The sequence below is a fragment of the Globicephala melas genome, chromosome 4, assembly GCF_963455315.2.
Source record: "Globicephala melas chromosome 4, mGloMel1.2, whole genome shotgun sequence".
Taxonomy (NCBI): Eukaryota; Metazoa; Chordata; class Mammalia; order Artiodactyla; family Delphinidae; genus Globicephala; species Globicephala melas.
This window is the reverse complement of record NC_083317.1, coordinates 86,777,987-86,793,452: the sequence shown is the minus strand read 5'-3', so window position 1 is coordinate 86,793,452 and position 15,466 is coordinate 86,777,987. Positions and strand designations below refer to the sequence as shown.

The window sequence follows — 15,466 nt, the reverse complement described above, 5'->3', positions numbered from 1 at the left end:
CTGGAAATAATATGATTACTGATTCCTTAATAAGGGTAGTCAAGTTGCAGTAAGGAAATTGATGCCTCTAGTTAAAATAATGACACACGGCATTTAAAAGGAAGACATCTAGTTGATTTGTTGATTCTCCATGTCTTCCTCTCTTACTTTTTTTTTTTTTCCCCTCCAGCATTGTTTTTCCCAGATGACTCTCCAAACCATCACTTTTGCAATGAAGTCTTCTGAGGTGAATGAGGACTGATTCTAATTACATTCTACCATATAACTCCTATGCCCTCGGTTTGTGTTATGTGCTATTTGGCACTTTTTGTTGTGTGTAGTGTATGTGTATGTGGTGATGGGAGAGTCGTGGATAACAATCTCTTTAATTCTAAACCTCCACACATGAAAGTTGCTGCGATTCCACACCCCCCGCATGCACACGCACTGTCCTTGGCCTGAATGATTGGTGTAGGGGGTCTTTATGACTCTTATAGGCCCTCAAACTTTTGCCTTCATGGGCCCCTTCCTCCATAAAAAAAATGTAGAAGACTGTATTTTATGATAAGCTGTATCAAGAAAAATATAATCTAGACTGAATTTATTATTACACATTATTTTAATAGTCATTTAGGGGGTTCTGATTTTAAGAAAGATATAATTAAAACAATTTTATGGGTCCTTAAGAGTATCTTGGGCCCTCTGAACTGTGTCCACTGTGCTGGTGCATAAGGTGACCCTGGGTTTGTGTCTTCTCCATAGTCAGTGTGGTGTTCCTGGGGCTGCTCTCTCTCTCAACTCTGGGTAGTCCATTTCGGCAGCCCCTGCTTCCATCACCTCATCCGCACCTCCACAGCAGCTGTTCCTGCCCTAACAGCCCCCCTTACCACCACTGCTGCTCTTACTATTTTTGTTCGCATTCAGGGAGTCTCCCCTAACAGTACTTACCAATCATAATGGGTGCCCAATCAGTAGCTTTCATCCTGTAGTTCTTAAAACACCCTCAGAAAACCTGGAACATTTAGGCCTGAAGCAGAAAACACTGGTGTGTAAAAGTGATGTGACTCTTAAAATGTGGTCTCTCCCTCAGAAAATAGGCCTAAGCACTTTAGTCTTTCCTGTCTCAGGGTGTGTTCTTGACCATCCAGCAGCACTTTTGAGGAAGCTGAGTCCACTTCTATCTCTACTTTTATTTAAAAAAGACCAGCCCTCAATGACCAGAGTCACCAGCTGGTCCCAAAGCACCCCTTGTCATTTTCTCTAATTTCACAGTGGGTCACTTGAGGAACAGGATTGCCCGTACCCAAAATTCCTGAGTTGTGCCTGGAGATTAAGCTCCTCCCAGGGACCTTGTTATAATCCTTTATTTTGTAAAATGTTCTGTGACTGTCTCATCAATGAAACTACCTTGTGCGAGCAAAGATTGTGCTTGATTCTTTTGAACTACTTCGCGTTATTTGGTATAGTGATAGACACTCAAGTTCACTCAGTAAATACAAGTAACTTAAACACCTTTTTCACGTGAAGGTACTGAAATCACGTAATATGGCCAACTCTGACAGAATGTGATTTTGAATTACATAAAAAGTCTTAGACATTTAAAGAAATGAAATTGTTTCAAAATCTAAATAAAATTTCATTAACATTAATAAAATGTTACCAAGTAAAGATGCTTAAAATGGGCTCTGAAGCACAGATAAGACTTCTTTTTAATTAACAAGATCCATTTGTCCACAATTTACCATTTGTTTGTTCTCTGGAGAAGGTTAAACATTCCCCCATCTCACTCCCACCTTGTCCCCAGGCATATTTACTCTGTTTGCTTAGCAAGCTTTCCTGACAAATGGTCAAAGTCACATCACTCACTGTTCACTTATCTATAACCAATTCTCAATTAGTGAAGTTTTACTATCAGGCTTACTCTGATTATCGTGGCTTTAAATTACTTGGGACCTATTTTGCCTTAATATTGAGTTTCTCTATTATGCACCTGGAAGCAACTTTTGCTACCTAAAATGGTCTGGTTTAAAAAAATTGTTTTCTTTTGACCTTGTCTGGCTTATGCTGAGGATGACATAAATAATACATATTCAATAATTCAGAAGTAATGTTTAATTTCTGGTATGATACGTTTTCCTTTCTGGTATGATAAATCCCAAATTTGTTATTTATATTTATATAAATATATTTATGTTTGAGAGGCCTTTGATGATTGTGTGAAATATGTAACCCAAAAAATGCAATGGTAATTAGAGGCTTACTTTTGTTATTTTCAATTCCTTGTTAAATACCTCAGATGATTTGCAAAACAGGCATTTGGGGGAGGGGGGTTATTTTTAAGCAAAAGGAGAAAGATTGAAAACACAAAGTCCTAAAGATTACTTTGTTATTTTTTTCTTTTCAAAAAATATCCTCCCAAATACAAATACTCCAGACTACTTGTATCTTACTTGCACAAATGGATACATATCCAACACTTAAGAGAAAGTAAGGTGTTATGAGAATCATTCATCACCAGCATAAATAGTTGCTGAAATTCTGCTGACTCAGTGGTGTTTGGTGCATAGGGAGAGGTGAGACATGGCCTCTTTCTGGGAGGGGTTAGGAGAAGAGGTATTGAGGTCTGGTTTCTAAGTGCTTGAAATTAGCCAAGGTGGTATAGTATACAAGATAGTAAAATGTGGAAGGATAGTGGTGTGGAAACTTGGGAGGAACCATGTACAAAAACTCGGTTTCTTTATCACTCCCGTCTTTTCCACATATTCTTGATTGGAAAGTTTTGCAAAGAAAATATAACAAATAAGAATCCCTGTAGATAAATATGTGGTTAAGACAATGAAACAGTTCCCTTGAATTGATTTGATTACCCGTGAAACTCTTTTTCTTATCGGTGATTAGATGCATCCCCCAACGTCTTGCCCCTAGTAAGTAAAATCTATTTACCAAGTAAAAAAACAAGTCAGAAGAAAGAATTCCATCCCCCTAACAAATTGGAGGCCTTTCAATATTGACTATTGTTATCTGAGAGCAAAGAAATTGAATCCCACCTCTTTTAAAAAATAGATGTGGGGCTTCCCCGGTGGCGCAGTGGTTGAGAGTCCGCCTGCCAATGCAGGGGTCACGGGTTCGTGCCCCGGTCCGGGAAGATCCCACATGCCGCGGAGCGGCTGGGCCCGTGAGCCATGGCCGCTGAGCCTGCGCGTCCGGAGCCTGTGCTCCGCAACGGGAGAGGCCGCAACAGTGAGAGGCCCACGTAGATGTAAAGACCATGTGGTAAATATATTGTTACCAAATTTTTGAATTTGAGATAGCAAATTCAAAAATACATACACTGTGTCCATTTTCCTTCTAGAGGAGGGCTAGTAACTAGTGAACTTGAATTCCCCTTTATGAATGTTTCAGGCAAACTCTATTACTAATTTATGAATAAGAGTTGTGGACTTGGAGTCTGACTACTCAGTAGCCTTCTTCGTATCTTTCCTCATTTTCTGGCAGGTGCAAGTTTTTTACCAGCTTGTTCTCCAGTCACCAAACGCTCCAGTTTTGTTGATATAACTTAGGAAAACTAAATTACAGAAACTAGGCTAAATTCACAAGCTACTAGCCAAAAAGGTCTCAGCTAAGGTACTCCACCTGCCTGACTTCCCTGAAACAGTTCTAAGAGAGAAGCTGAGGCTCTGGGCATTTCTATTCTAAAATTCTGGATCAGACTCTGGCATCTCTTCTTATATTGATAGTCCTCTGGGGGGTCATTGGCAGTGTGTGAGTTGGATCCTCCCTCATGCCTTCTGGTTCCTTAAAAGGATGAACAGTCTTTCTCACTCTGGGGAGAGGGGTTAGGGAAAGTATGGAGAGACACTGGAGTGATGAGCCTCAGTCACTGTGTGGCCACGCGATTAACAGCTAATGGAGCCGGTGTAGCCTCCATGGTCAATGGAAGGGGAAGAAGGATTGCATGGTGTGGCCTGCTGGCACAAATACCAGGACTGGAGTCAGAAGACCAGAGTTTCAAGTCCCAGCTCTTTTATAAATTATTCTCTCTAAGGCTTCATTGTACCTTCTGAAAACTATATTAGAAATACTATATTTACTATAGGATAGAAATACTATATTTCTACTTCATAAATTTATGAGAGTTAAGTATGTATGAAAGCACTTCCACAATGCCTGGCACATGGTATGTACTCAATAAATATTAATTGACTCTGAATGGTTACTGCTGAACTCAGGGACTCTGTGGGCTAAGTGTCCTTATGAAGTAGGTAGCAAAAGATACAATATTATGTTTGTGAGATTCATCCATGGAGTAAGTAGCAATAGTTATTACATTCTATCCACTGTACAGTATTTCATCATCATTTCAGTACATACCACAATTTATCCATTAAACCGTTGACGGACATTTGGGTTGTTTCTAGTTTTTGATTATTACAGAAACCACCGTAATGAACTTGAGTTTAGAAGCCATATGGAATGTAAGAGGAGCAATAGGTATGAAAGCAGTAAAGAGATTTCAATAACAGCAACAGAGGCAGAGAATAGTCACAGTATGGATAGGAGACCAGGCTTGGGATGACCTAAATCAAAACCATACGACCTAGCAATCCCACTACTGGGCATATACCCTGAGAAAACCAGAATTCAAAAAGAGTCATGTACCACAATGTTCACTGCAGCTCTATTTACAATAGCCAGGACATGGAAGCAACCTAAGTGTCCATCGACAGATGAATGGATAAAGAAGATGTGGGTCATATATACAATGGAATATTACTCAGCCATAAAAAGAAATGAAATTGAGGTATTTGTAGTGAGGTGGATGGACCTAGAGTCTGTCGTACAGAGTGAAGTAAGTCAGAAAGAGAAAAACAAATACCATATGTTAACACATATATATGGAATCAAAAAAAAAAATTGTTCTGAAGAACCTAGGGGCAGGACGGGAATAAAGACTTGAGGACATGGGGAGGGGGAAGGGTAAGCTGGGACAAAGTGAGAGAGTGGCATGGACATATATACACTACCAAATGTAAAACAGATAGCTAGTGGGAAGCAGCCGCATAGCACAGGGAGATCAGCTTGGTGCTTTGTGACCACCTAGAGGGGTGGGATAGGGAGGGTGGGAGGGAGACGCAAGAGGGAGGAGATATGGGTATGTATGTATATGTATAGCTGATTCACTTTGTTATAAAGCAGAAACTAACACACCATTGTAAAGCAACTATACACCAATAAAGATGTTAAAAGAAAAAAAGGACTTATAAGGCAGAGAAATCGAGGCTCCAAAGCAAGGCCAGGATGCTGAATCTAGCCACTAGGGGTAATGAGAAACCAGTTTCTAATGAGCTGAGATTAGTAACTGTTATGGTCTGAATTGTGCCCCCTCAAAATTCATATATTGAAGGCCTAACACCCAGTAGCTCAGAACGTGACTGTATTTGGAGACAGGGTCTTTATTAAGGTGATAATTAAGTTAAAATGAAGTATTAGGGTGGGCCCTAATTCAATATGATTTCTTCTAAGAAGAGGAAGTTAGGACATAGAAGGAAGACTACGTGAAGACACGAGGGCAGCCATCTATACGCTAAGGAGAGGCTTCAGAAGAAGCCAATCCTTCTGACACCTTGATCTCAGAATTCTAGTCTCCAGAACTGTGAGCAAATAAATTTCTGTTGTTTAAGCCACCCAGCTTGTGGCACTTTGTTATGGACACCCTAGTAAACTAATACCATAATGAAAAAACTACCCATGATTACAAAGTAATCTTACTTTCGTACCTCAATAAATTGTTTAGAAACATCGAAAGACAATTCAGTTACAGGTCTATTTTAAGCCTTCTCAGTTAATTCCTTTTGCGATTTCTAATCTGATCAAAAGGACTTTGTGGATATTGAAAATTATAAATTTTGAACCCAGGTGGCCAAAATTGGCCACTATGGTGATATCCCATCAGGGACTATGACCTACTTGTCAGGGAGTGTTACCTAAAAGAAATTCAGATGAAGATTATGCGTGGAGTGGTCAGCCAGTGCCAATAGGAGCTGTGTGTTGGTCCCCAAACTTGAATTGAGATTTTAGCGACAACATGTAGAAGTGAGAACTCAATATACACTAATAATTTTAAAAATCAGCAAAATCCCATTAGCTGAGTAAATTATTTTCCATATGTATTTGGGTGTCTACAGTATCTGAAAGAACTATTTATTATTTTGAAAGAGTAATTTGATAAGGCAACACTATAATGAAATGTAAAAGCTAATGGACTTCCCCTAACAATAGAAAAACAAGGCAAATCTGGATCTGGCTCATTCAGGTAGCAGTTGCAAAACTCCAAGGTACCATTAGATTGCTGATGAATTCACAGACTGTTACGTGCTCTACGGTTGACAATGGTAGGGCCCTAATATGGTAGGGCCATATTAGGAAATCTATTCAACCAAAGTTATATAATCACAATAAAAAAGATGACCTTCAACTTTCAAAGTCTAAGAAAGGATTCAACAATAGAAGACCTTAAGAGTGTTAAAACATTTCTAGCAGTTCTAAAAGTACATATTTCTACTAATGAGTTCACTGGTTTGTCTGATGAATTACAAATTGACACCACATTCATATCTTGTTTCTAAATTCTGAAGGACTAGAACCTTCAGACCATTTGGTGGACCATTGAGTTCATGGAGGTGTTGAGTCATTTCTACACCCTACTTTAGGCAGATTGCCTATATCGCCTATACTGGAAATATGTCTTTAATCTATGTCCCAAGTCACTACAGGCAAAAGAGTGATTTGATAATATTAATTTTAAATTGCCTACGAAGTTTTTCTCAATCTCCTAAAGAAGGATTCTCTGCTATCCCTTACATTTTCTTCCTCCTGAATGTGAGATATATATCAAAATAGATTAAATTACCATTTAAAAGAGATCTGGCCTGAACTTATTTCAACCTACTAAATAATACATTATGATCTGTTAGTTTCAAAGATAAAAGCAACTACATGATAGTGATATTTCATTACACAGATTGAAATTGATTCTAATTCTAGATAGATGTTATGTGTATAGAAAAAAATTAATTTCTTTAAGATCCTAGTTTTTCCCACATCGACATATGCCAGAGTTTATTAAGCTTTTAAAAGGTTCCCAGAAAGTATAAAAGGTCTTAGATTCTCCATTTAAGCTATTCCTCTAAACACTAAATTGAAGAAAGCTCAAAATGGTTTAAATCTATCAAAATTTGTCTGAAAATTTACCATTACTCTTCCCTCCTCCACAGATTAACAATATCACACTATTTCCTTTTAGCCACTTATAATCTGTTCAGTTATAGTAAAACAAAAACCTAATTAACCAGTATCCTCAATTAATATTTCCAGAAAATGTCACGTTTAGAAGAAAAAAATAATTTATAAACAACCAACCTCATTTGAAGGATACTAAAGATTCCAAGTTATGCCCCACAGTCAGTATATATTCAGCCCATCTCTGACAATTACATTTGGGTACCACTCTGTAAGGAAAGATGCACTGAGTAATAGCCCTGAGGACAGTAATGTCTCCATTCTTCAAAGAAAGAATTAGGTATAGTGTTATTGTACTTAGTAATACAGAAAGAAGCATTAATACATTTTAGAAAGATGTGCCACTAAAGAAGTTTTTTTTCCCCTTTTGGTCAATCTTGATGCAATGAAAAATTTCAATTAATAACAACACTCAAATAGCTCTGAGTGTTCTGGTTAATTGAAACCTTGTTAATATTTCACTAGACTCAAAAACACAAAGACTTCTTTTTAATTTCTTATACTTAAACACGCTTTTCCTCAAATGTCAACACCAAAGTAATAAAAGATCAGTTATTTTAAAGGCTTACTTCCTGTTTTTTTCCCTTAGTCCATCACAGATCACAGTTGCTTTTAGTTGTGACACATACATGTATGTCATATATGTTCTGTCATACCTAAATATATATATTATGTATGTTATCTATTACTATATATCCATATCTATATCTATATCATGGCTAATTTATGCAACTGAATAAAAATGTTAGATTCATTTTCTAGTCTTATTTCCACCTATAATAAACATTTGTTGCAAATATCTTTTAAGAGATTTTAAATTTCAGTAAAAACCTTACTGCAAATGTCTTTTAAGAGATTTTAAATTTCAGTAAAAGTATAACATACTTTGTTGTAGAACTTGTGTATTAAAGTCATCAAAATTTAGAAATTCCAGAAATATGTTTTTCTGCTTGACCTTTCCAACAACTTAAAAAAATTTTTTCAGTAGGCTTAGAGTTAAGCTGACATTTTCTCTGAAAAGTGAGAATGAAGTTGTTTGCATTTTTACCCACATTTAAAAAAAAAACACGCTTATTTTCTTAGAGAAGATTTAATTGGAAATAGAAATATGTTTTTTATTTTTTAGAAATATGTTTCTTGACTTTGGATATTTTAATATCATAGTGGTTTCAGTTACGACAACAATAATACAAACTATGTCACAGTAAACAAAGAAAGTGACTGATACTTTTTGAAAGAATTTAACTTGGATTTCTCTATTATGGAACTTATTGTCTATTTAGGTCTCTTTTAACTAGTATTGTAAAATTTTACTCATTTATTTGTTTTAGTTGAAATTCTGTGAAGGTTTATAGTTTTATTTAAAAATCATATCATACCATGTCAGTATTTTTATCTTTTTCCCCTTCTCCAAAATGAACAATGAAATTAGGTACTTCATATGCTGGGATCTTTTATGAATGTGGTTTCTCTCTATATGATATTTGTGACTGCAGAGGCAAGAGCAAGAGCTGACAAAAAAACACAGACTGGATCTTTCATTTGATTAGCCTGGGTTTCAGAAAGTTGATGTCTCAAGTGCAAACATGGTTCAGAATGTCAATCTTCCTACAGGGCATCAAATTTCAACAGAGGACAGTCCAAATTGTAAGAGTTGCCTGGCACCATGAATGTTCTTGAGAGAAGGGGCTCTTTGTGACTGTGTCCCTCCTTAGGTCTGCAGGATCCTCTTCCATCACTTCCTCTCCTGCAGCTCCCTTCTTACCAGCTCTTCTGGGCCACTCCCCATGCCAGTGAAGACTGTATGGATGCAAGTTTCTGCATCTCTACAGAGACTGTTTTCTTCACTTGGAATTCCCATCTCTTCATCTCTACCTGTTGAATTCCATGTATTCTTCCAGATCCCGTTCAATGATGATTTTTAATTTCGTTGAAGTCTAGACTTTGATCTCCCTGAGACTGGACACTGAGTCTCATATTCTGCTTTGTGTTGCCACAAGCGCAGTGTCTTGTGGGTAGAGGGGTGCTAAATGAAGGCTCGTTGAGTGAATGAATGAATGAAGGCATGGGTAGATGGATAGACGATATATAGTCCTATCTGCCTAAGACTTCTTGAGGTTTCTCCTAAACCTGGGTTACAGCAGTATGACACTACCTCCTTCACATACCCCTCTACTACTAAGCAGAAACTGGCAATTTTGGCTTCTGGCTAAGAATTTAATGGCATCCTTACCCGTGATAATTAAAAACCCTTTGATCTCACTGTAGGAGCCAAGGCAAAGGCTCTTATGAGTTTATGGCTCATCCATGGGTTCTTTTCATATTTTCTGCAAATCCCTTTGTGGAGGTGGTGGAAATCACATTTACTTTGGATTAAAACATAGTAGGAATTTGAAATAGGGAGAAAGGAGAGAAAGAAGATTGTCTAAAAAAACTCTGCATAACTAAAAAAAAACTTGGTGGCAATTTAGTCCTCTCTTCTACCTCCTTCCCCTTCAAGTTACATCCCCAAACTTCCAGTGATATCTGCTGGAGACCCAGATACCTTCTGTAAGATGCAACCTTTTTGCTTGTAATTGAGGAATAGATATTCCACATGTTCCACACTCATACTGACAAGGTGTGGAAGAAGGAGAGAAAACAGAGAAGTGACTTGTATGTTTCGCTTTGTACCACATATGAAGAGCCCAGAACAGTGCCTGACACAGAGTAGGTTGAATGAATTTTTAAAAATCCCTCTGAGAAAGCAGGAGCAGGAGCTCAGAGCCAGAACACTTAGTATCCCCCCAATTTGCAGAAATCTTGTGAAGTGTTGCTGGGATGCAGAGGCACTGAATTTCATAGTTCAGGAGTGCTTTGAGTCAATCTAATTTTGATCCTAAGATTCAGGGAGACCTGACTGGCACAGAGGTTATATAAAATTAAAGAGAAGAAACTATAACTTGAATCAAAGTTGCCTTAAGGAAGGACTAGTACGTTCCTGTTCAGTGATATTGAAACCAACACAAATTAACTTAGTGCTGAGAGATATGCAGAAAAGTCCCCCAATTTTTGAAGATTATTGGAAAAAGTTGAAACTTGCAATGATGTTTTTATGTGGAAATATAGTGATTATGTGTTCTGCCTTGAGGGTAGAAAACATTTTCTGACTTTCTGAGTGAAACAATTTCCTGAACAATATGAGAATGAAGGAGACATAGGGAGAGTGTTAATAGAGTCACCTCTGGAGAAGACGGCTGTGTGCATTAGATGTGCTCTTCACTTTGGTGCCTCCAAAAATAAAACAGTTCTTTACTTGATGTTTAGAACACAGCAATTTCTACTTCTTGGGAAACTCTTCAGAACTATAAACTTATTTGAAGAGTGTCATGGTCCAAAGAAGAGATGAACATCAGAGCATCTAGCTAATTAAAATAACTATCAAAATGGTATTAAGCGTGTTATAGTTTCCAGTTGAATTCTCACAAACACTTCTTTGAGGTGGATATGATTATACACTTATTTTAGATAAGAGGTACTTGAAGCTCAGAAAGAATAACTTGCCCAAAGACAGGTACCTAGTAATAGTAGTAGTAGTAATAATAATAATCACTTTTTGAGCATCTAAAATGTACCAGGCACTGTGCTGAATACTTTACATATATTTCTACAGTACCTAGGTCACAACAACTCTTTGAGGTGTATACTTTTATTATACCCATTGTACAGATGAAGAAACTGAGACCAATAGAGGTAAGCAGAAAGAGCTAGTCAGTGTCAGAGCTGGGACAGCAGCCCAGAGTCTGACCTCAGGGTCTGTATTTTTAACTACTATGTTTTATTGTCTCTCATTAGAGCTGTGATTAGAAGTCAAGTCTGTCTAATACTGGGGCCACACTCTTAGCCGTGCCCCTCTACTACCACCAGGTTCCACTTAGTGGTACTTCAGAATTTCCTTTGCAGTTTATTTCCTCCTTGGGCAGAAGTAGCCATATGTGGACAATTTCCTGTTGTTAAACAGGCCACACAGCTGGTGGAAGTGTGAGTGCCAGGATTTGGGCACAGGCACATCTGACCCCCAAGCCCGTGCCCTTTCTTCCATACTGCGCTGGATGCCTTGACAGGAAAAGCCCTGAAGACACCATGGCACAGCAGCTTATCAGTGTCACTGAACGGATTCATTAGTAAAAGTTCCTTTCTACCTCCCTCTGGACCAAGAGGCAGAAAGCCTAGGTTTAAATCCCAGCACTCCCACTTATGAGGGTGTCACTTTGGGTAAAGTTGCCTTTCTGAGCTTCTCCGTTCTCATCTGTTAAAATGGGAATAATGATACCCACTTCACAGTGCTGTGTGAAAGAACTCAGCAAAGGGAGTGAACAGTGTGGGCATTTGATAGACATTAGTTTCCTTTTTTTTTTTTTTCTTCCTTGCTCGTTTGTCTCATCTCTCTCTTCTCTTGGGCAAAAGATATCACCATTTTTAAGTGACACAAGCACTATGCTACAATTGGCATATATCTGTGTGTACTTCATGAGACATCCACAGATGGTAGAGAAGAAAAGGGGTCCTATGAAGTGAAAACATTTGAGAATTCTTTCAGTCTTCAAGTTCTACTGAATTCTCTTAACACACCATGTATTTCAGGCCAGCTCAAGCCCAGCCGGGGGTTTGGAAGCACATTCCACAGATACCAGGACTTGATCAAGTACCATCTCATTCTATGTTCTTGTAACTTCACATCCATCTATCCTGGATTGTCTTTTGTGTACACCACAGTTACCAGCACAGAGGGAAAGGCAAGGTCAGGGAAGTAACAAGACACTCTGTCAAACTCTTTATGTTGAAGGTCAAATAGAATTCTTAAAACAGCCCAGAAAAGTAGGTCCTAATGCTTCCTTTAATATTGCTGAAGGTTAAAGTGGCAAGGTGGGATTTAATCTGGGTTTGTTTAACTCTGAAGCTGAAGAACTTCCACTACTACAGCAAGCCGCTTCCCTCTAGGTATGTGATAAGCATGAGCTAAACGGATATAGTCTTTAGCTCGTGAAAACCTTTCCCAGCCAGAACTACTCCTTGTTAAGGGAGAGGTCTATTTTGGTAAGTGATTACGGGGATCCTTCACAGGTACCCTTGAGTCAACACTTGATGGAACTCAGGTTCTATGCTCCTTACATGTATAAATTACATGGTCAGCATTTAGGAGAATGTTTATTTCCTTTTGAGTAGTTTGTCTGCAAATAAGATAGGCTGCTACTGGGTGAGTAGTTTATGGTCGGGACATACGTGCATCGTATTTCTGTGATGAATGGGAAGATAAGCTTAGCAAGGGCTTTCACTCAACTACCTTTGAAATGAAAAAAGAAAAAAAAAAGAAAGTAACTTCCTTAAAATAGTTAAGTGTAACTTCCTTAAAATATTTAAATGTTAGAATTTTTTGTCTTTCTTAGCTCTAGAGAGAGACCTGACAAGATGTCCATCAGAAAAAAGAATAAGGAACTACCCTTGTAGGTTCCCTGCTCCCAGATATATTCTCTGGAGCCAAAATATACTAAATAGGAAAGAGGGAGCGCCAAGCTTCTGATCTAGGAAGAACCTCTATAATGGCTGTCTGTCATCTCTCTACTCCTAATCAGAACCAGTTCTCTCTCCTTCAGATGGCTCTTCTTTCGTAATCCTTTTCTTTTTAGAGGGAAACTCACTTACGCTTCCCCTTTCCCTTTTCAACTTCCTTTTGACTTAGGTTTGGTTCTTAATAAAATGAAATTTGTGTTTAAACATCCATTCCCTTATCTTTAACAGAGAACCTGAAACATCCATTTTTCTAAAGCAAAGCTTAGGTCACAAGCGTTTAGACAAAACATATCATGGTTTCATGTGGGAAAAGAGAAAGGCATTAATGGAGAACCTGTTATAGGACAGGTATACATTACATGTTTGATCTGATTTAATCCTCACAAAAATCTTTCAAAATGTAGGTATTATTCTGCCCAGGTTTAATAAAAAGGAGACAGACTTGAAAGGGTTAAGTAATTTGCCCAAGATCATTGGGAGGCTATGTATCTATTTTCTAGAATGCCTTAATAAACTTTTCATGTCTTCACAAACTTAAGTTCCATGAGTACATTTTTGTTCAGTTTCATGGTGAGCAAAACCACATCAGTTTTGTTCACCATGAAATCTCCATCACCTCAGAGAGTTCTTCACACTTAGTAGACACTCAGAAAGTATTTTGGCATAAACTTATTTGCACCTTGCTATATAAACAGATACAAGTTAGCTCTCAAAATTAATAAAATTGAGAAAGAAAACACACAATATATGTATATAGACTCAGTGTTGTATAATATAGAGTCAAAAGTAAGTCTGGTACAAAAATGAATGCCATGAGCTTCATTTTCCTAAGACACTTATTACTAACTAGGAACACTGAATCCTAACCAGGTGCATAATCTTTAGTTTCTTTAAGACAGGAAACAAACCAGTTGCTCTGGACACGTACAGCTCTTCTAAAAAGAAATCTCTTCCCTCCTAGGGAATTCTACCCTAGGAGAGGGTACTAGATAATATAACAAGTAATGTCTTAAAAATATCTTTAAAGGAGGCATGATAATGAACGCACTCTATTAGGTTGTTTCTCACTGTGTCTGTCCACATTGGCCAGTAGCATCACACTAGAGCATAATCCAACAAATGCCATCATGTCAATCGGATATGAGCTTAAGGAACTAGCAGAATGAAGACTTTTACTTATGATCTCAGTCTGCACTGGTGGTACTCAACTCTCTGATGCTGGCAACTCATATTTGAACTAAATTACAAACATGTTCTGCTCAATTATTTGCTTAGAGTCCGTCTAAAGTTTTTCCTGTCTATGCCCTCAATCTTTATGACTATTCTTCCAGTACTTCGAATCCCATGAAGTATCATCACAAGCACCATGGGAGTGAAGAGAGACATATGTGATCCAAGACTCTGAGAGGGATGACTCAGTCAGCATTCTCACCCTTGGTACACAAGGGTAGGAACAGCTACTGTGTCATCTGGAGCATGGCAATGAGCACAGTCACTGGTTCTTCCTGATATAGCTTGCAACCATCTGGGCCTCTAACATCCATTCACATTCAGGCACATCCCCTACTACTCCAACTCCTACATCTTTTGGCAGGAAATACCCACACAGCTGGACTGGATTCATAGGATGTTTTTATTTTTTGCCTCATTAAACTGTAACTTTCCTCAATCAACGTGTGTTTTCTTTATATTCTAGCCCAGAAATCATTTAACAGGAAGAAGCCATCTCAGAGAAGTGCTTCAGGAAAAGGTTTTGCAATGGGCAACAAAAGCATGTTGCTTCTGATTTATGGAGCGTTCACACAATTCTTTCTCCTCTACTCCTTGCAATATACACGTATTTACTGTATATTCTGTAAAAAGTTCTCTCTGGAGCTGGCTAGGCAAGTTTGTAAATGCTGTGACTATGATTTGTTGCCTGTAAGATTATGGATTAGAGAGCAGTAAGTCAGCTAGTCAACAAACATTGCCAGGCACTGTACCAGGCTGAGGAGACAGTGGTAAACAAGACAGATGCGATCCTTGCAATTTAGAAGCAATGAGAGCTAGTATACAAATATTTTCAAGTGTGATAAATTCCATCAAGGAGAAGCACAAGGTGCTGTAAGAAGAGACAACAGCGGGCTGTAAGACAAATACCTTTTCTTTTATTTAGATGTGCCAGGATAATATCTCCTCTTGCTTGTCCAGTGCTGCCTTTAGAATTTGAGAGCTTTCTTGCTTTGACTTCTCATATCATATCTCTGTTTGAAGGACAAAATATTCACTAAAACTATTTTAAGCTGGTGATCAGAATGCCATTCAACTAATTTAAAAATCTTCATTCGTGTAGGAAGATCAACCTTGCCCTTTATGAAAAAGAATTCCAGGGCTTCCCTGGTGGCGCAGTGGTTGAGAGTCCTCCTGCCGATGCAGGGGACGTGGGTTCGTGACCCGGTCTGGGAAGATCCCACACGCCGCGGAGCGGCTGGGCCCGTGAGCCATGGCCGCTGGGGCTGCGCGTCTGGAGCCTGTGCTCCACAACGGGAGAGGCCACAACAGTGAGAGGCCCGTGTACCGCAAAAAAAAAAAAAAGAATTCCATATTCATTTCATAGGAAAATTTAATTAGGAACTTTAATATATTGGTTATTTACTTT

The 15,466-nt window shown here is 38.3% G+C and overlaps 1 protein-coding gene across 10 annotated transcripts in view; it reads right to left on the bottom strand.

The window, feature by feature from the left end:
* Positions 1 to 15,466, bottom strand: part of PEX5L (peroxisomal biogenesis factor 5 like) — a 250,898-nt gene that overhangs the window by 119,160 nt on the left and 116,272 nt on the right. The window lies entirely within an intron of this gene.